This window comes from Leptopilina boulardi, unplaced genomic scaffold (genome assembly GCF_019393585.1).
Source record: "Leptopilina boulardi isolate dan_hultmark-lab unplaced genomic scaffold, ZJU_Lbou_2.1 LbouV2_248, whole genome shotgun sequence".
Classification (NCBI taxonomy): domain Eukaryota; kingdom Metazoa; phylum Arthropoda; class Insecta; order Hymenoptera; family Figitidae; genus Leptopilina; species Leptopilina boulardi.
Window position 1 is genome coordinate 1638337 of NW_026137805.1, and position 20675 is coordinate 1659011.

Below are 20675 nucleotides of genomic sequence, written 5' to 3' on the forward strand. Positions count from 1 at the left end.
TATAAAAATAAATTGTTCACGTGCATGTTAATTTAATTATACATATTTAATTAAAAATTCTCATACGTTGTGAACGAACTCTCTCTCTTAAAAATAAATTAAATGTAATTTTTTTTCTATTCCTTTTTCCATCAATTTTTGTGAAGGAAAATAGGATGATTGGCGCAAAAAAAGTAACTTGATGTCAAATAAATTTGATATCTGATACCACTGTCTGCCATCGATTTTCTTTCGTATTTTTATACTCACACACACACACCTTTTAGCTTTCGCGCGATCCATCGAGTAAAGTATCACGTGATCTGTTTAATGCCTTCAGGCTCAATACCCACAAAAATGAGCATCATTTTTCTCTAAAGTCACTGTTATACATAGGAGCCACTTTGTGTCTCGATAAAACGATAGCATTAGATATTTACCGAAAAAAATTTATATTTGAAAAAAAAACGTGGAACTTATTATGTTTCGTGTGTATATTGTGAGTAGCAGTGAAGGTCAGTGTTTAGTCAGACGACGTTGTATGTATTACAGTGATGTGAATCAGATTATGGTCAGACGTAAGTAGTAAGCAATACTTTAAGTCTGACATTCTTATTTCTTTGGATTCATTTTAAAAAAAAATTGGAATTTTTACCCCAAAATCGGTATAAAAATTAACTGCAACAAATTTTATCCTAGTTGAGGGCGCCACTGTCTATGTGAATTAGCATTGGTTAAAATTTATCCAGCGTTTGTTTTGTGAAACAACTTTAGTTGAAAACTATTAATATTTTTCAAATGAATAATTGGTGATACTCAAAATTTTAAACAATTATATTTATAATTATTACTCGTTAGTGTCAGTAATAAATTTGTTTTCAATTTTACATACTTTCAATATTGTACATTAAATACTTTTGATTTGAGAGGTTATATGTAAATTTTGTGAAAATTTTAACGACAAACAATTTCATTGTTTCATAAAACAATAAATTTTGTGTTATATTAGACAATAAATAACAGACACACAAAACCCATGTAGCAAGTTTCATTTAATAGTAATCGAATAATTCAAAGTACACGCGATGCGGTTAAAAAGGATAGAATCCATAAACACGAGTTCGATAAAGAATTAGCGCTTCTACAAAATGTTGAATACAAGAAATAATTCTGTATTTTTTAATATAATTTTTATTAAATACTACAATATTTTTTATAAACATAAAAAGTGGAAAATGGAAAAAAAGTGATTTTGATTGGTTTGCGAATGAAGAGAAACTTTGTATTCATAAATGAAGGGAAATTGTAGTTGCAATACAGAAGGGAATATTCCTTCTATTCCCTTGAGTGACCTTTAGGTTGGTGCATTAGCTCTTGAAACATTGATCACGTCGTTCAATATACGACGTCTACGTAAACCTATGTGCACGCTGTCAGTTGCAGGGAAACGATGCCAGTTTACAAAGCTTCTCTTCCTCTCTCTCTCTCTCTCTCTCTCTCTCTCTCTCTCTCTCTCTCTCTCTCTCTCTCAAACCACTTTGCCTTTTCTGTGGAAAAATACCTTCTTTGAATTTTACGAGAGCCTCTTGAAAAATGAATAACCTCTTTTTTATATTCACTTTATCTAACTCACTCAAAAACATAATCGATAAAGTGGACTAAATTAAGGCTCCAAAATATTCACTCTATCCATAATTCGATTTATTTAAATTAATAATTTTTTTCCCCTACAAAATGTCGTTTATCATGGAGTATAACATTGTTCCATAGTACCATTTTCAGGCTCAGATGCTTGGTTTTCTTTTTATTAACGCTCGATGAAATTCAATTGTGTGAAAGGATCGAATCGACTTTACAGAATTCCAAGTTTCATGATCAATTTTAGTGTTCCATTTTGTAGAAAGCGGTGTAAACGCAATGCGAATGTGCAATATATAAATCCTATTGCTGTTTATGGCGGAACGAAGAAGCTCTTGAAGTAAACGAAACGAAAAGCTTCAGATAAGAGGCGCAGAAAAGTTGTATAGAAGTTCAAAAAAAAAAAAGAAAAAGACATCACCTGAATAGAAAATTAAATATAAAAAGAAAATTAACGTAATTAAAAATATAGGTCAATAAATGATTATAAAGTGCAATGAAAATTTTTCCCTAAAGAAAATAAATAGAAAAAAAGGGTTTTCTTAATTTAAAACGAGAAAATTGGAAATTTAATCGCGCGCAAGTTGAAATAATCAATGAGAATGGACCTAAATAAAAGCAATTAAGGATAATTGATGGACGTGAAAATGTAATTACATTTATATATATAAATGAGTTTAATTTCAAATATATATATACGTAAACGTTTTTGAAATTTCGAAGGTATAAAATCTATTGCAGATTTACAGTTAATTTAATGACAGAATTAGTTGCAGGAAACATTGTGCACAACCGAAAGGTAGATACTTTGAGGAATCCCCGATTTTATAGGCAGCTTCCCAGCAAATCCCTTTCAGCGCGCTTTCAGCTACTCTACGCTTCGAAAGTTTCCTCAGCTATCGGATTAGAGGGGATGAGCGTTTTGCTCGTCACCGTTTCATTGTTGTCCCACGTTTACACGGTTAAAGCGATAGACCAAACGTAAAGCATAAAAATAAATTATTTCTCCATGTACAAATGTAGTAGAAGCGGCGCCATCATATTGTCACTAATGTCCAAGTTGTTTTTGAATTATAAATCCAACGTCATTAATAGTTTACAAAACGATTCACGTTATTTCAAAAAATTAGCACAAGTAGAAAAAAAATTATTCTCATGTCTGATTTTTCTCATTCATAAAAAAAAGTTTAGAATAAAATTTCCGAATTATTGTTATTCTTTTTTTTTTTTTTTTAACTACTGCAGTGATTTTAATTGCTAACGATTGCAAATACCATTTGATTTGAAATACTAGATTGTAATTTTGAAATTACAATCGATTGAAATTGCCATCATTATAGTAACTATCATGGAATGTAACTGCTATTGTTGGCAACTTTCAGTGACGGTAACTATCGACGATTGCAATTAACATCAATTGCAATGTTATAATTAAGGAAAATTTTTGTTACTTGAAACAGAAATTATTTTGCATCGGGGGAGTTTTCATATTTTCAAATATTATTCATTATCTAGTATTAAAATACTTTGTTTCACAAATGCACACTACGAAATTTTATTTAAAAAAAATAACAGTTAAAATAACACTATATCTATTAGTGGTGTTTTCGTAGCTTCAAAAAAAAAAATATTATTCATGATCTAGTATGAAAAAACTTTGTTTCACAAATGCACACTAGGAAATTTAATTAAAAAAAGAAATAATAAAAATAAACTATTAAATAACCACTACATTTATTAGTAGTATTTTTATATTTTCAAAAAATATTATTCATGATCTAGTATGAAAAACTTTGTTCTACAAATGCACACTACGAAATTTATTTTAAAAAAAAATAATAAAAATAAACTATTAAATAACCTCTACATTTATTAGTAGTATTTTTATATTTTCAAAAAATATTATTCATGATCTAGTATGAAAAACTTTGTTCCACAAATGCACACTACGAAATTTAATTAAAAAACAAATAAATAATAAAAAAAAAATTATATAATACTGCATTTATTAGTGTTTTCATATTTTCAGAAAAATATTATTCATGATCTAGTATGAAAAACTTTGTTTCACAAGTCTGCCGTCCCAACAAGAGTAGCAGTAACTACATTTTGGATAAGTCACTTATTGGTGGCAGTGGCAGTGGCAAGTAGGTGACTCATCCTAAATGCAGATACGGTTATTCTTGTTGGGGCGGCAGAAGTGCATATTGCGAAATCTAATTTTAAAAAACAGTTGAAATAACACTATATTTATTAGTAGTGTTTTTATAGCTACCAAAAAATATTATTCATGATCTAGTATGAAAAACTTTGTTCCACAAATGAACACTGCGAAATCTAATTTAAAAAAAAACAGTTTAAGTAACTCTAAGTATATAAATGATGTTTTCATATCTTCAAAAAAATATTATTCATGATCTAGTATGAAACACTTTGTTTCACAAAATATACACTACTCGATTATAAATTTTTCTTTCACCTTCTAAAGAAATAATTTCTTGGAAACTTTTGTTGATTCAAACATGGATTTAATGGTAAAATCAGTTCCATTATAGTAAACAGATTCCCGTGCAAAAATAAACGTAAACTCAAGAAACAACACAGAAAGATGAAATAATAGTGAATTTTTCCATTTTTCAGTGCCGATGCCAATTCACGAATGAAGTCTCGCGGCAAAGTCAAAAATAAAAAGTAAGAAGGACAGACAATGTTTGAGGTTTTGTTGAAGAAATGGTGAAAACAAAAAAAAAAAGAAAAAATGGAGGGAACAACAAAGAAAACGCGATCATGAGGATTGTCGTGAGAGGAAGTGAGATAGCGACGAGCTTGTCGTTGGAGGAAGCAGAGGTTCCTCCTTTTCAACCCCCCCTCAATGTAGTGTGGTGGCGTACCGTCTATATTTTATATCCGGTATACGCGGCAAGTGTCGCTCGGGCGCAGACTCAGGCCAACTGGGGTCGGCCGCCTCGTCAGTTACTTTTCGCGATTCACCGAGCGCGTTCCACGGGGTATATCCGAGTGCTGCCGTCAATCTCCAAACGTTTTTGACAACACAACGTCAACACTGAAAAAAAAAAATAATAATAAAACCAACACCATCATTCTCCATCTCCTCTCCATACCTTTTGATAATCGCCGTCATTAATCACTTATTATCCACTCATGACACAACTCCCATCATATCGTGTCAAATTTCCCGTACATTCTTTTTTTGGCGGGAACGAGTAAAAAACTGGAAAAAAAACATAAAAGCCAATTCAAGTTTTATCAAGTGAAATAGACGAGATAAAAACAAATCAATGTTAATAAAAAAAAATTATATTAATTAAATTTAAAAAAAAAAACAAAAAAAAAATTCCCGAGTGTTAAAAGGGTAAACAAATCACGTTACGAAATCAAAAGTAAGCAATTGGAAACGGAAACGAAAATTGAAACAAAACGTAAACATTGTTTCAACAAAAATAGGGGTGAAATTGAAGCAGACTAAAGGCTGAAAATAAAACAAAAAAAAGTAAATATAACAAAAAAGTCGAATAAACAATAAATTGAAAAAATTTCACTTCTAACGAAGAAATTAAATTTTTTTTTCCCCACAAAATTTAAAAAATCTATACTCGAAAGTTAGATGAAAACAAACCGCGGCAAAAGAAAGGTAAATAGAGAGAAAATTCCTTCTAAATGTAAACAAATCGAAGTAAAGTGAAAGAAAAAACAAACACAAGACTATACCTAACAGAAAGTAAACAAGGAAGCAAATTAAAAAAAAAACGGGAAAAACATAACAAAAGAAAGAACAGAAAAAATTCGAGGGAAAGTGAAAAAAAAGGTTAAATGTACAAAGTGAAAAATCAAAGAAAAGTGAAAATTCAAAACAAAGTGAAATTGGAAAAGTGAAAAAAGGAAATAAAAGTGAAATAACCGAAAGTGAGAAAAGAGGCAAACATAACCTAAAAAAAACTGTATGTAAAAATTAACTCTCAAGGGTGATAAAAAAAATGAAAGCAATTTAAAAATTGTAAAAAAAAATCGAAATTCGTATGCATATCGGGCATTGTGAGAGTGGAGGGAAGGCAATAAGAGTCAATTGGAAGAGAAGGAGTACGATTTGCTGTTATCTGGGAATTCGAGGACTTTCGGCGCATCGTGCAAAGGGAAATTCCTCGCTAGAGAACGAAGCCGCGCGATAACGAGAATCCGGAAGAGGGACGAGAAAGAGAGTTACTGGTCTCGTGAGAGAGAGAGAAAAGGAAAGAGATAAAGAGAGGGAGGGAGAAATAGAGTTAGTGGAAGAGAGAAAGAGAGAGAAACAAGGAAAGTAGTGGATTGTCCACGCGTTCCAGCGCTGTGTGTATACGTGTAACGAGTTTTCGGGACGTTTCCAATCGAGCACGAACGAGGGGAATGGCAATATAGTAGTGTGACGGTTGACTCGTGACTCGGAATTTATGGGATTTTGTTCGCTCGATTTTCCAAAAGGAGACCTGCTGCTTTTGCAATCATATTCGACAATTGCATTCCAAATTTATATACCAAAAACGTCAGAGTGAAACGATCTGCGTTAATTAATATACCCTTTTGTAAAACCCACACGTTTCAAAGTGACTTCCACAAAGTGCACCGACGATAAGACAATTCAGTCCTATCCACGTGACGTTATTGTCAGCATCAATGAGAAGGGGAATCAAGGCATTGAATTAAGGTGGATTTTCAATTTTCTATTTATGTACACTTTAAAAATTTTATTTCTTTTTTATTTTACTTCTCTTTAAAGTTTTGTTATCAAAATTTATTGGGAAAAATAAGAAGGGGTTATTTAACTTTTACCTTCTTTTTTATTTTATTTATTATTCATGATCTAGTATGAAAAACTTTGTTTCACAAATAACTACGTAACATAACCTAATTAAAAAATAGTTGAAATAACACTATAGTTATTAGTGGTGTTATCATATCTTCAAAAAAATATTATTCATGATCTAGTATGAAAAACTTTGTTTCTCTTTTTATTTTTTCAAAATACTGATTGTTTTTTTTAGAGATGACCAGAAATGTTTTCTATTGTAAAACCACCTTTAGGAATGGTGTTTATTTTGAAAAGTCGTTACACTTCTATAATAATTTTATTAGTTCATGGCGCAACGCATGAGATAGAAAAGGACATAAAACTCTTTCCTTTTCTAACTCATTACGTTAGCGTAATTTATTTCACGTGGAAAGGTATTTTTATTTATTTCTTCTGCACTACATGCAATAGAATTAAAAACCAAATTTGGATTGTCCGAGAAAAACAAATTTCATCTGGAAAAATTTGTGAGTAAAAAACCCACACACAATGCCCAGAGAAGTTTATTTTGATAAAGCAGCTCGTTTATCTTTTTTTTTTGCAACTTAATATTTGACCTTTTGTTCGTTCGAGTTTTTTTTATTATTCATCTTGTTCTCTCTGCCTCAAAAGAGACGAAAAAAATCCTCCATAAAAGAAAAGATATAAATAAAAATGTCTATTCAATGAATATATTTGTAATATTCGATAAAAAAGAAAATATATCTCTATAAAACAGTAAAAATATATTTGTATTGTACACGCAGAGAAAAAAATAATATTTGTCTCAGAGCTAAATAAATATTTATTAGATTCATGTTTGTTTCATATTTGTCTAAAACAATTTCTATTTGCGTCGAAATAAAATTTTTATTTGTCCCGAGAAAATTTTTTTTTTTATTTCAACCAATAAATTGTTATTTAGTTCTGAGGCAGAAAGTAAAAAACTAAAGAGAGTGTAATTAAATTTAAAAAAAAATCAACTGTAATGGGAATCGAACACTCGATTCAAAATTAGCAAATAGAGTGCACATGCCGCACGGCCATGTGGCACAATTTAAACTAGCAGTTAATTTTTCTAATAACTGATTTAATTTCTTAATTGAAAACGGGAATTTTTTTTCATTTGACATTAGTTTTTTAATTAATGGGAAAAAATAAGAGATTGGATAGGAGGCGATGTTTGGTAAAAGGCAATTTTTCAGATGAAATGAAGGTGTGTTATCCCCCGTTAATTCGATTACAAGTCTAGCCATCGACAACGTTATGCGATACACGGGTGCTTCGAGAGTGGGTCTCGAAGGAACAGCTTCCGTTATTACTGCACAGCCGTCCTCTGATTACATCCGGTAGACGAAGGTTAATGAAGGCTAATGCCTTGACGTTTGCGGTATGTACAACCCGAACTTAGCAAAGTGCTTTTCAAACTTAGTTTTCCTGAAAATCAATGCTTTCTTTTTTAAAAACAGTTGTGCAGTCACTAATTAACTCCCATCCCCGTAATTTTTATGTTGAAATTAAATATTAATTAGATATTTCTTAAAAAATTGTTTTCCAATTTTTTATTAAATGGAATTGAAAAATTTTTTAACTATTAATAGGGCGGCGCCCAGTAATGAGGGAAGATTAAAGAAAAATATTTTTTTTTCTAATGACTGTAGATGTGATATTAAAAAAAGGTTTGTTTTATATTAATGATGAATAATATTTTTATTGATTTAGATGTTTATAATAAAACTAAAAGGCCTTAAAAAGCGTGAATTAAATCAAATTTCGCGAATTAAGGAAATTATTATTCAATATTATATTGATTGAACGATAATTACTTCCATGACTTAAATAATAAAACGAATTTTAAATTACAGTCAATTTGCTCTTCATATTTGGAATAATTTTAAAATTTATAAATCATCAATTATTTCTAGTCGATTTAAATAGAGAAATTTAATTTTAAATATATACTAAAAAAATAACAAAAAAATATTTGTCTCCATAAATGTCTAATATATAAGTTCATTTAAATTCATGAACGTTTCCTGAAGCCAAACACCTGTTGAAGTTCAACGAATATAATATTTATTCGTATTTAATTTCATATTTTGTTGCGATGTTTAATGAAATTGTGATCTTACTTCCGTCAAATTATACACTTTTAATTTTTTTATCATTCTTTTTAAGTTTTATAAATATTCTTTCATATAAAATTTTTCAAACATTATTTGATTAATTTCATTTAAAATTTTTTTTGTGAAATTTGAAAAAATGCTGAAATTAACTTAACAAGTTCATAGAGAGAAAATTGGTGAAACTGATTAGCTATGCATTTTTCCAAGGGGAAGGGAAAGAAATTTATTCACGTCTCCTCGTTCTGGTATAAAATAGTAATGGAAGGGGATATTTCCTTTTCTATGGTTTGCAAGTCTTCATTGAAGTTGGCATGTACTCACGTCCCTCGATGGTATATAATTTTATCCGCCTTGAGATCCGAGCAACTTGTTAGCGAACTCGCGCAAGACGAAAGAAAAGGGCAGAACCATAAAGATGCGCAATTTCTTTTCGACCCTAGTATTTTCCTCGTTTTTCGTCTCCTCAAACCTTCCTCTCCGTTCTTTTTCTCTCTCCCACTTCTCAACCAACAACGTTCTTCGTCAGTTTCATTGAATTGGATCTTCATCCATCTTCGTATATCTGGTTGTGCAAAGTTGCCCTCTTAACTTTTGCCTCGCTCTGTGAGAAAGATGACGATGACTTCTCATGTTTCTTTTAGAGATAGAGAATGAAACCTGACCATCAAGATATTCTCTTGCCTTTCAATTTTACACGAGTGTATTCCTATTACTTTTTGTTGTTTGAAATGTCATTTGAATCGCGCGTTTTCATAAAACTTTGATACCACACACTTTGAAGGTTTCTTATAACATCAATCATTTGGAGATTAGTTTCCTTTGTCTGGACTTTTTTCATTACAGAGGCAAGTATTTTTAAAAATTAGATTATTGTTACTTTTTTATAAATTTTTATAAATATATATACCTACTGCGCAGTTAATACCTCCACTTTTTTCAAAACTGATTGATCACCTTCACTTTTCATTCATCAGAAAAATTGAGGAGATAAAAATTTTCTTGTCAATTTATTACATGATGAAAATCTCATCCACAATTGAATAAAACAACAATGAAAGGAAATGTAAAGTTTTTCCAAGTGAAGCCATAAACTTTTGAGCAAATGTCATTATTCTTGCGCTAACACCATTGTATCATTTATAATAGGCGCTCTCTCTCTCACTTTGAAAGACGTTTAAAGGACGTCCCTTGAGGCATCAAAGAAGCATCTCAACTACGTCTCGAGGGAATTTTCATGATGTTAATTAACATCCAACTTGACTTCATAAAGAATAGTTTGAACAAATGTCAAGTACCATAACTTTCTTTTATGTATAGTGCAAACGTGTTTTGATCAATTAAATTACTTGAAAAAAAAAGAAAATGTTTAGAAAAAAAATGTAAGAAACATTCTTAATCATAGAAAACGTTATCACGTCCATAAAAATCGATGCTTTTCCCTCTACCCAAGTAAATAAAAAGCAGTATCGTTTCCTTTATTGTTACGGATCCTTATAGTGTGCCTGCCTTTCGTTGTGGCGATTAATTTTGTTTGGTGAAGAAGGAAGAATCATCTCCACAGCTATAGATCCAAGTAATAAAACTGTTGCTTCAATATAGTAGTAGTGAATGTTTGGAATCTTCAAAGTTTGGTCGCGTAAAAATCATTGGTTTTATGCTTTCTCTTTTTTTTTCTTTCCTCTTCTTTTTCTTTCGATTACATCCGGACCCTTTCATATCCGATAATAAAAATTTCAGCACACAAACCGGAGAAAATGATTCCCTAGATGGAAGTGAAATCATTTGACGGACGCTCGAGATGGATTTCTTATTCTATCTCATGAGTTGAGCCCCTAATAGAAATTCACGGCGTGTTCCAGACAGATTTTCGACTCATTATATGGCTCAATAGGTCGATTCGCGATAACCTCATTCGTGTAATGCGATTTAATATATGGAACAAAATTTCTCTATTATGCACAATGAAAATACCAATTACGTTGATTTCTATTTTGAAATTCCATATAAGCTTACATTATGAGCGACGGGAGAAAATTGAATTTACTTTGAAAAATAAAATTAAAAATAGTAAATATTTGTCACAAATCAATAATATTAATAGAAGTTAATTTTTTAGGATAATTCTTTAAAAAATCATCAGATGTTGGGAGTGTAAAAAGTTTTGTTTGATATTATCTTTAAAATTACATGGCAATAATGTTGAACTTAGTTCAATATTATTATAAAAAAAGGTTTGTTTTATATTAATGATGAATAATTTTTATGTTAATGAAAATTTTTTAAATTTGATCAATGAGAATAATGTTGAACTTAGTTCAATATTATTATAAAAAAGGTTTGTTTTATATTAATGATGAATAATTTTTATGTTAATGAAAATCTTCAAAATTAAAATCACATCAATAATAACGATGTTAAACTTAGTTTTATGATAATGGAGATCTTTAACTATGTTCAACATCAAAGAAAATAATGTTTACGGTATAGTTTAAAAATATGTAACATTGATTTTATTTAATAAATTTAAAAACCAGTTTCAATAAAAATAAATTCAAATTTTAAAAAGATTTTTTTTAAAAAAACCGTCACAATGGAAGTAATTAACAAATTTGTAAATTGAATTTAATATATGTGTGTTTTCAGTATGATAACAGTTGGTATGATTTGAACATTAAAAGCCCTCGGGGCTAAAAATTGCCAATAAAGAACAATGATTGTTAATTTTTTTTTTAAATATAGATATTGTTTCAAGCATAAAAGAACTGTGTCCAGTTTCATATACACACAATATTAAATATAATTAATCATTGGCGATTTTTTTTTCCCCGAGAAATGTAAATATGAATAAAAATGGTACAATACATTGTTAGTAGTCGTTATTCATGAAGAGATAGAATCAGCCTGTCTATTCGACGAGAAACGAGTACATGCAAATTGGATGTTTGAAATTTCAAACCATCCGAAAGCTTGGATAATAGTTTTTCCGAGTTTTTTGGATGAGTGTTTGGTCGATAACGCGTCAATGCGAAACATCGGGAAAATTGCCAAATACGCGTTTTATACATTTAAGCATGCGAGACTTGAAACAAGTTTTATTGGTTTCACGGATTTCATTCCCTTGATTTGAGTATATATATATAACAATTGCATTATACTCAAAACTTGCATTTCAAATGAGTTTTAACGAATATACACACAGTAAATGATCGGCATATTATCACTCAACTTGAATTTCATTTTTTTGTGCAATTTCATGATTAATAGCAGCAAAAATATCCGAATTGGATGAAATGAATATAAAGATGTAAATTTCAAACTTATTAATTTATTTTGTCAAAAAAAATTTTACCTAAAAATAAAATTTAATTAAAAGGGAATTTTTTTTTTGACGTACATTTTAGATAAAGTGTTTCTAGATATAAAAGGTTGTATATTTCATTTTTCATGAAAACTTTGAAGGATGAAAATATTTACGATTTGATATTTGATAAAGTACCAAGATTGCTGGTGCATGAATGGTGAGAGTAGAATAGATGTAGTAGGAGGATACACTTAATTGGATCATCCGTAAAGGAGTTGATGTACCATGAGGAACAAAATATTTTTTCGTGATGAAGAAAGAAGTTTTTTTTTATCTTACATTAAAAAAAATATGTTGTAATAGAATTTTTGGTGTCCTAATATTAATTTAATCAAATTAAAGTCAAAAAAACAAAAATAGGTTGAAAATTTTTACGAAAATTGTCAACAGACGTTAAGAAGTGAAAAAGGGAGAATGACTTTAGGAAAAAAAAATAAGCGGTACTAAAACACGCGATGAAATTGAATAAAAGTACCTGTAATTAGGCATGCTTAGTTGGACGATCAATCTGCAAATAGCCCCCGTTGTTTAATGCGGGATCGTGCTGCAAATGACTTGACGTTATCTCAAGTCACTGAAACTATATATAGTCCCACCTGCAATAGAAAATGGTCAGTGAAATTTTTTTTTTCTTTTTTGAAATTGAAAGCGTTATAATGCAAAGTGCAAATTGTAACGAGGGGGCTTGTAACAAATAACACTACCACTTATTCGCAAACGATAGGTGCCGGTTTTCAGCGCGAACAAAATATGATTTATTACATTTTGCGAAGCATGCTTTACTGAAACCTATGTGTATATATGTGCAACAGTGTTAAAATGTCCAACGTTCATCATTAAAATTAATGGGCATTGGATGTCAGTGACGAACGAACATAACTGCATCAGAAATAATGAATTTTGAGTACTTTTGCCGATGAGTATCAATCCTTTTAATATAATTGCCTTTTTCTTCAATGTGACATTCTAACATATGGTGTATTTTAAATGTAAATTTAATATTTACTTTCTTCATAGTTAGAAAGATAATAAAAATTATTCATAATTAATATTAAAGAAATCTTTTTTATTTGCTTCATATGAAATTAATTCTACTTAAATAACAGGAAAATTTACTTCAAAATATCAATATAATTGAAAAAAAATGGAACAATTAAAAAATTATGACCAGATGGGTCAAGAATACACGATATCAAAAATTGAAGTTATAAAATATTCAACTACTGAGTTTCTGTCATTAAAACAATAATTATTATAATTAGTAATTTAGGTTAACTGAAATGCAATTAATTTTGAAAATGTAAAATATCGCAATATAATTAATTATGTAAAATGATATCTAGTTCATTATTTACTACATTAAAACAATGTTTAAAAGATCAAAATTATATTATTAACACCGTATTTAAATATTAAATCCAATAACGTCAATTGCATATCAACAAAGCAAAAAGAGAGAATATAATTTTGTTTTATTAATTTATAGGAATAACGACCACAATTATTATTCACTCTTTTAGAAATATATAATTATTTTCAAATATTAATTTATCGTAATATCGATTTATTGTGTTTTTAGAAAATTTATTGTTTTTCCCCACAAATCAAATGTTAAATAAACTAAAATATGTCGTAATCGGTAAAATTTCATTTATTAATTTTCTATTAATTTTAATTAAATTTTTCATAATTTTCCATATAGATGATCAAATAGAAATTAGATGTAAATTGTTTTCCGGTAGAAGGACAATCACCAAATGTGCAATGATGGTCGGATATATTGTATATGGCATAGAGGGCGTTTATCATTGTGAAATTGTCTCGGAACCAAGTGCCTATTGTTGCGGTGGATATGAAACGTGCTAAACTAACCGCAGACATCATTAAAATTAATGGATCTTGAATCGCTAGATAGCTTCTGATTTTGAAAGTATATCCTTGGAAGAAAATTTCTGCCTATCCAATAAAAGCTTTTTCTCAATTGTCCCTTGAAAAATATTGTCCTACAAATATCTATATATATATATATATACACCTTTTACCAAGTCACAGGAAAAAATTATCCTTTTTTTTACGACATATAGCACGAGAGATCCCAAGTGTTCGAGTTTTAGGTGACACTTTAAATCCAGACTATACCATATCGTGAACAGAAAAATTTATGTTCCAATTTCAACAACTTTTATCACATCTTTCATCTTTTCGATCACTCTTTTCGTCATCATATTCCTATATTCAATACCCTTCCAATATATAGAGTCGTCAAATTTTCCCCCTGTTTTTTATTTGTCATTTCTCTTATGTCTGAAGAATCATTCGACATGTTTAAATAATTGACTAAATTTTTAGGAATTGAATTTTTTTGTTATTCATATTAATAAAAAGCAGTCGAAGACGTAAAAATTTCTTTAATATTAATAATGAACAATATTTTATTTATAATAAAAAAATAACGTCTAATAATCCTCTTTGACTAATAATTAAAAAAATAGTAAAACTTTTGATAAACTTTCTCGACTTACTAAAGAAACTAATATATCTAAACTATACAAAAGATTAAAGAAAAAAATATTTATATAAAGAGAAATGCAAATGTAGGGATAAATTTTACTCAAAACTAAAAGACGGTGTCAACGTCTTAGAATATATATATATATATCTGTTAGAATTTAATTAATGTTACGAGCATGCAATGCACTTGAAATAATTCACTCGAATGTCCAAAAGTTGTAAACTAGGGCAGTAATGTTATTAAAGCACAATGAGATAGAAGAAAATTTCATCTTTCCCCCCCATATATTCAGAATAATTTTGAATACCATAATTTGATGTGTTCAAATTTCAGCATATTTTGATGTCTATCGTATTTTCCAATCTCTACAATGTAGAGAGTCAATCTCAATTCAGTGTCGTGGGACATTAATGTTTTCTGCGGTGAATAATGAAGGAACTACCACTCTCGCTTCATAACAAAAAAAAAAAATATATATATACACATAGCAGATATTCTGGCTTTCAGTCGACCTCTGTGAAAATAATGGCCTCGGCGATTTACCGATTTGTTTTCACTAATGGACGTAAACGAAAGAGGTAAAAAGTCGATTAAAGCCAGTAGCTCGCGACAGCTGATTTAAATTCGACACGATTCATTCATTTTTATCGTGTGTGCAAACTTTTCTTTAAATTCACAGTGGAATGTTGCTAAAAAAAGAGAAATAAATCTAAATATAAATTTTTCTAGATTTTAGAAATGAAATTTTAGAATATGAAAAATTTTTTTTTCTATACTATCAAAAAAATATAACAATTTTAAATAAATTTTATTCGATTCCACAATATCTCTAAAAAAATTACAATCCCTCTAGGTTCATATTTATTCTAGTTTATTTATTTAGTGATAAAATCGATGCGTTAAAAAAAAAACTCCTAAAAAACAGAAACTTAACAAAAAAATTCTATTTTTTTTTGCATCTCGTTTTTGTATTTAATAAAAACAGTCATACTGCAAAGATAACATTTTTGATATTTACTTTTTAATTCAAAAAAAAAAGCTATTGCTGAGACGAGAAAATTATTTTTTCTATGGAAATATGATAAATTAGTAAAAATTTAATAAATACCATATAATATAGATTCAAATTCAATGGTAATGAAATAAAATGTTCATTTATGACAGAATTTGTAAATAATAATAAGCAGCTACAGTTTCTATAGAATATTAAATATTTTAGTTAAATTTTTGTAAATCCTAAAATTAAAGCAGATTTGATTGAATAACCGTCATTCAAACGTCACGAATGTTTAAAAAATTGAAAATTATCCCCAGCGGAAAATATTTAATATTTTCAATAATTTTCATTTTAATGCCAATTTTAATTATTAAAGACATGCCTTCTGTATGGATAATCAATAAATTAGTAAAAAGTAATATTTCTGGGTTTAGTATTATTAATTTTAAAGAAGCAGGAAGAGATTATTTAAATAATATTAATAAAAAAAATCGTTAAAGATATAAAAAAGTATTATTAAAGACGAAATTTGATGAATTAAAATAGCTATAATGGAAGGAAAAAAATAATCAAAAAAGGAAGTAAACGGGAGAGGATACACGTAATGTTTAAAATTATAAATTGAGAAATCGTTATAATATATATATATGTACATACACTTAGAACAATGAGTTTGGAATAGTATTAATTAAAATTAATGAAAACCAGTAAATACTAATTAAATTAAGTTGAATTTATTGATGCACTAATTAAAGCAGTAAAATTGTAATAAAGTTAACCCGCAGGAATAATAAGTCGTTCGCAATTCGCAAACGCACACACATACACACAAGACGCTGTCGCTTCAACGTTATAATTTTCGACATGGTCTCAAGATCCAATTATGCACATCCACCTTCCCCCCCAAGAGCGTCATCTAACTTTGGAAAGTTCGCACGCTCTCCGGATTTCCGTAAAACGTGACGGGGCGGTGATATGTTCTTACTGAAACCTACATTTGTGCACCTCCATTTGTGCCACTAGTAGACCAAGTTGCTCCTCACGTTCCTGACCTTGGAGAGATAATTTTCCCTGAACTTTATCTTTCATAAATTTTCTCCAAAACTTAAGATATTTAGTGTCGAGAGACTTATAATAATTTTGCAGTTATATAATATAATTTTTTTTCTTCATTTGTTTCAGTAATAACGAAGATGTTGGAATTTAAAGAAACGTCAATAGTTGTTTTAAAAGAAAGGTTTGTTTTATATTAATGATGAATAATAGTTATCTTTAAAGAATTTAACAAGCGGATTATCAAAATTTCGTGTTTTTCGAAATAATAGAAAAAAAAATGTAGTGAAGGATTGAAAATAAAGGAACACAATAAATAAACAACTAACTGTGAACATTGAGAAAGAAAAGTTGCTGAAAGCAGCTGATAGAAGTAACAGAAATCGAGTTAATGCATTAAAATAATCGATGGTGAAGAAGCGTCCAATTCGTCACATCAGAAATAGAAGTACAGACTCATCTATCTCATGAAAACTTTTAAAAACCCTCGAAGCACTTTGCCTGCTCGATATTTTTTTTCCGAGACGATCCTCTCTCTCTCGGCGTCCTCGATAAATCCACCTTCTTCCCCTTCTTTCTTTACTTCCGCTTGCTTTTAAAGTGGATTTAACGTTGACAATTTAATTTTCCCAATGCCCCTTTCGTCGAAACGATACAGCCTTGCGGGCACTTGTCGATTAACGTAATTTCACCAAAAAAAAAATGAATTTTATTATTTTTAGCTAAAAATCTTCTGCTGGCGTGGATAATAATCAATTTCCATAAATGTTTTGATTTGTAATTAATTAAAAATAATCTTTTTATATCAATAATAATTTTAAAATATCGCTTATACATTATTTATAGCTAATACCACTGTTAAATAAGTGTCCCTGTCATATTTTATTTTTCATGACATATTTTAAGATTCGAATTACTAATACAATGTTCAACAGTAAATGAATCTTTCAATATTTCCTTGTCTCTTTGTTCATTATAATCTAGAGATTTTTTTTTAATTTTGACAGGTTTTAAGATTTAAAAGCTAAAATTATAAATTTTTAATCTAAAAAAGCTTTAGCTCTTTGTTTTTAAATTCAATCAAGGAATTATGTCATTAATAAAAAAATCTCTTATCTAATTGAAAATCTATTAAAAAATTGTAAATTAGTCATCATTAATATATAAAGAACATTCGCTCTAGTCTCTTTAAATATTTAAATCAAGAAACTAAAATTATTCATCATTAATATTAATAAAAACTTTTATTGTACGTTTTTTGCAAATTGATAATTCTTAACATTTGCCTATAGTTGGGAAATCAATATCTTTTCGTAAAACATATTTTCCTTGACAAAAATTGTGATATATGTAAATTTAGCCTTAGTTGTGATTCCCCTTTAACTCGCGGGTGATGTCTCCTGTTTCCTCATATATGCCTTTTGCGCAGAGTTTATACGTTTGTATGACATATGTGCACTGGTCCCGGTCATAACTCGTTGGTATGTAGGCCGGCGGGGGTTGGAGGACCAACTTCCTGCTTGGAGAATAGATCACCATACAAACAGTCGTGTGCGATAAGCCACGGCTGCTTTGCATCCGCCATATAAAAGTTGAACTCATTTTAACCCCCTTTCTGCCCTTTTTCGCGACACAATCATATGTCATGCACTTTCTACACTTATCCCAAACCCTATGTAAAACAAACTGGACGCATATTGAAGAAAAAAAAACGTCAACGAATGCAATAGGATGATTAAATATACGGTCAGCAAAAAATGAAAATTGTTTCTCTTTTTCACACCCACCTCTCAACATTGATTTATTTCGAAGAACGTATTTTTATAAATTTTTTTGTAAAAACTAATATTTACTTTGATGAAAAAATGATATTTAATGACTTTTAATACTGAAGGAAAACGAAAGTATTAAAATATATTTTCACAAGCATCAGATTCATAAAGAGTGAAATCGATATCAAGTCTCAAATCAATTCTCGAATTGAGAAATGCTGGAAAAAAGAGGAGGATGAAAATTATGAAGATAATCCCACGAGATCGTCATTAAGATATTTTAGTAATTTATATTACCGCTTTTTTTTTTGCTCGAAGCATAAGGAAAATTAGCATCTTGCGGTATAAAAATGTAACCGAGTGGAGGATTCTTTAAGCGGTTTTTTTTCAGCAAAAAAAAAAAGGATGGTTAATTTGATTCGTAGAATAAGAAGAAATCTGAGCGCTATGAAATTCAAATTTTTTTTCACCCCCTCCTCAACGTACTCTCATAACGGAGGCAACTTGTCGAGTGGCTTATAAATATTTTGCACGTTAAATTTTACAGAAGAAGATTCGTCGCAAGCGAATGAACTTAGTCGCTTTGGTGTAATGATGAAGAAAGTGCGATGTTAAGTTCTCGACGTTGAACTCCCGTTTCTACCCCATTCCATTCCTTTCTCTCTCTCTCTCTCTCTCGAGTCCGGAGGAATGGAGGGAGAAAATTCCTGTAGCAGGAAGTGCCGAGTGACGGCCATTAAATGGCGCTCGTCGGATCGTTGTGTGGCTTTTCATAGTGAATCGGGTCATGTTATATGAACTTTATGTATAAATTACTCATCATAACAGTAAGACTATCCACTTTTAACGTTTCTGTCCCTCTAACTCTGACAATATCACCATTTACGTTCACCTCATTTGAGTTAACAACTCTTAGTGGATAATAACATAAAAAAATTAACTGATACAGAAACTCTAATTGCAAATTGCTCTTGGGAATGAGTACCAGTTGTTTTGTATTTTATATTACTTTTGTTGAATTTTTTTTCCGGTGATTTAAAACTAAAATTTTTATTTTATCTGGAATGTAAGTATTTTAGTATTTAATTAATTTTCCAAGAGTTAAAAGAAAATAAAACAGTTTCAAATATTGTTAAAAGATTTTTTTCTATTGTATTTAGTGCAGTGATCAATGAGCGCCAATCAAACGTTTCCTCTATCCCCTCCCTTGCGGCGTTCTCCCTCTTTTCACAACGCTAGCTTATAAAAGACAGCAGACGTCAAAGAAGCCGCAGTAAGTCTTTAACAAACACACTTTGAAGACAAGAGTGTAGAAAAAAAGGTTTGTTTTATATTAATGATGAATAATTAAATTATAGAAAATCTATAGAATAAAATATAATAGGAATGATGAATCTTGAAAATGATTTTTCTTATCTCGGTTATTTTTTTTGTCATCTCATATTTTAAATAAGATACTAATTCGACTTTAGTGAACATGCGCTTCAATGTGCTAATTACACATTTCTTATGCATCGGAAAAGTGACTAGTGAGGTACACGAATTTCAGAAAGTGTAAATTTTGCAAATTAGCTGTCTGCGAATCTTGATGTTAAATGAAATTTCATACTTAACAGTTAGCTTTTATTATATCAATTTGCATTAATTAACGTCATCTTCAATTTTACCAAGTATTCTTCGTACGAGAGAATGCTTATGATTTGGATTCTATTTTAATGAAAGTTTAAATCACGCGGTGAATTTATTTTTTTTAAATCTTAACAAAATAATTATATTTCTCCAATATATAATAGTTATTAGTTTATAAATTCATTTACTGTAATTAGATTTTTGAATAATTTATACTTAATTCAGAATTCGAGTGCATATTATACGAAATATATTTCGTTTCACAATAATTGTTAAATAATTAACTCAAATCAATCATTCCAATTAGTCATATAATTTTGGTATACAATTATATTCTCATCGAATAAAGTAATAATTTCCAATTTCACGTAAAATATAAGTCATCTATTTTAAGTATATGAAAATTTATTTTTAAAATTTACTAAAAATGCATCTAATAAAGATATATTTGAATATATTCGTTCTCATTTCTCTTTTTGGATATAAATTAAAATATATTGTACTACTTTTTATTATTAAAGAATTTTTTTTAAATATAGTTTTTTAATAATAGAAATAAAAAATAAGGAAATGTCTTTATCTCAAAACGATAATGTGTCATAAAAATGAAAAATTCAATCTGCCAAAATCAACATCCGTTATGGCTTTAAGAGAAGAGTTTGTACATAATACAACGAGAGGATATTTCTTTAAAAAGCTTTGGGAATCAAGCCAAGAATTCGAGAATGTATTGTGTTAGTAATAATTGAAAATAAAGGAGAATTTTCACATATTTTACCAAAAAGG

The 20675-nt window shown here is 29.3% G+C and overlaps 1 protein-coding gene across 5 annotated transcripts in view; it reads left to right on the plus strand.

Moving 5' to 3' along the window:
• The first annotated feature begins 4580 nt into the window (after positions 1 to 4580).
• The window catches only part of LOC127280594 (teneurin-a), a 481913-nt gene continuing 465818 nt past the window's right edge, over positions 4581 to 20675 (plus strand). For all 5 annotated transcript variants that reach the window (XM_051303681.1, XM_051303683.1, XM_051303684.1 and 2 more), the window contains exon 1: positions 4581 to 6316. The gene's annotated coding sequence lies outside the window, so the exon portion shown is untranslated. The remainder of the gene's footprint in view (positions 6317 to 20675) is intronic.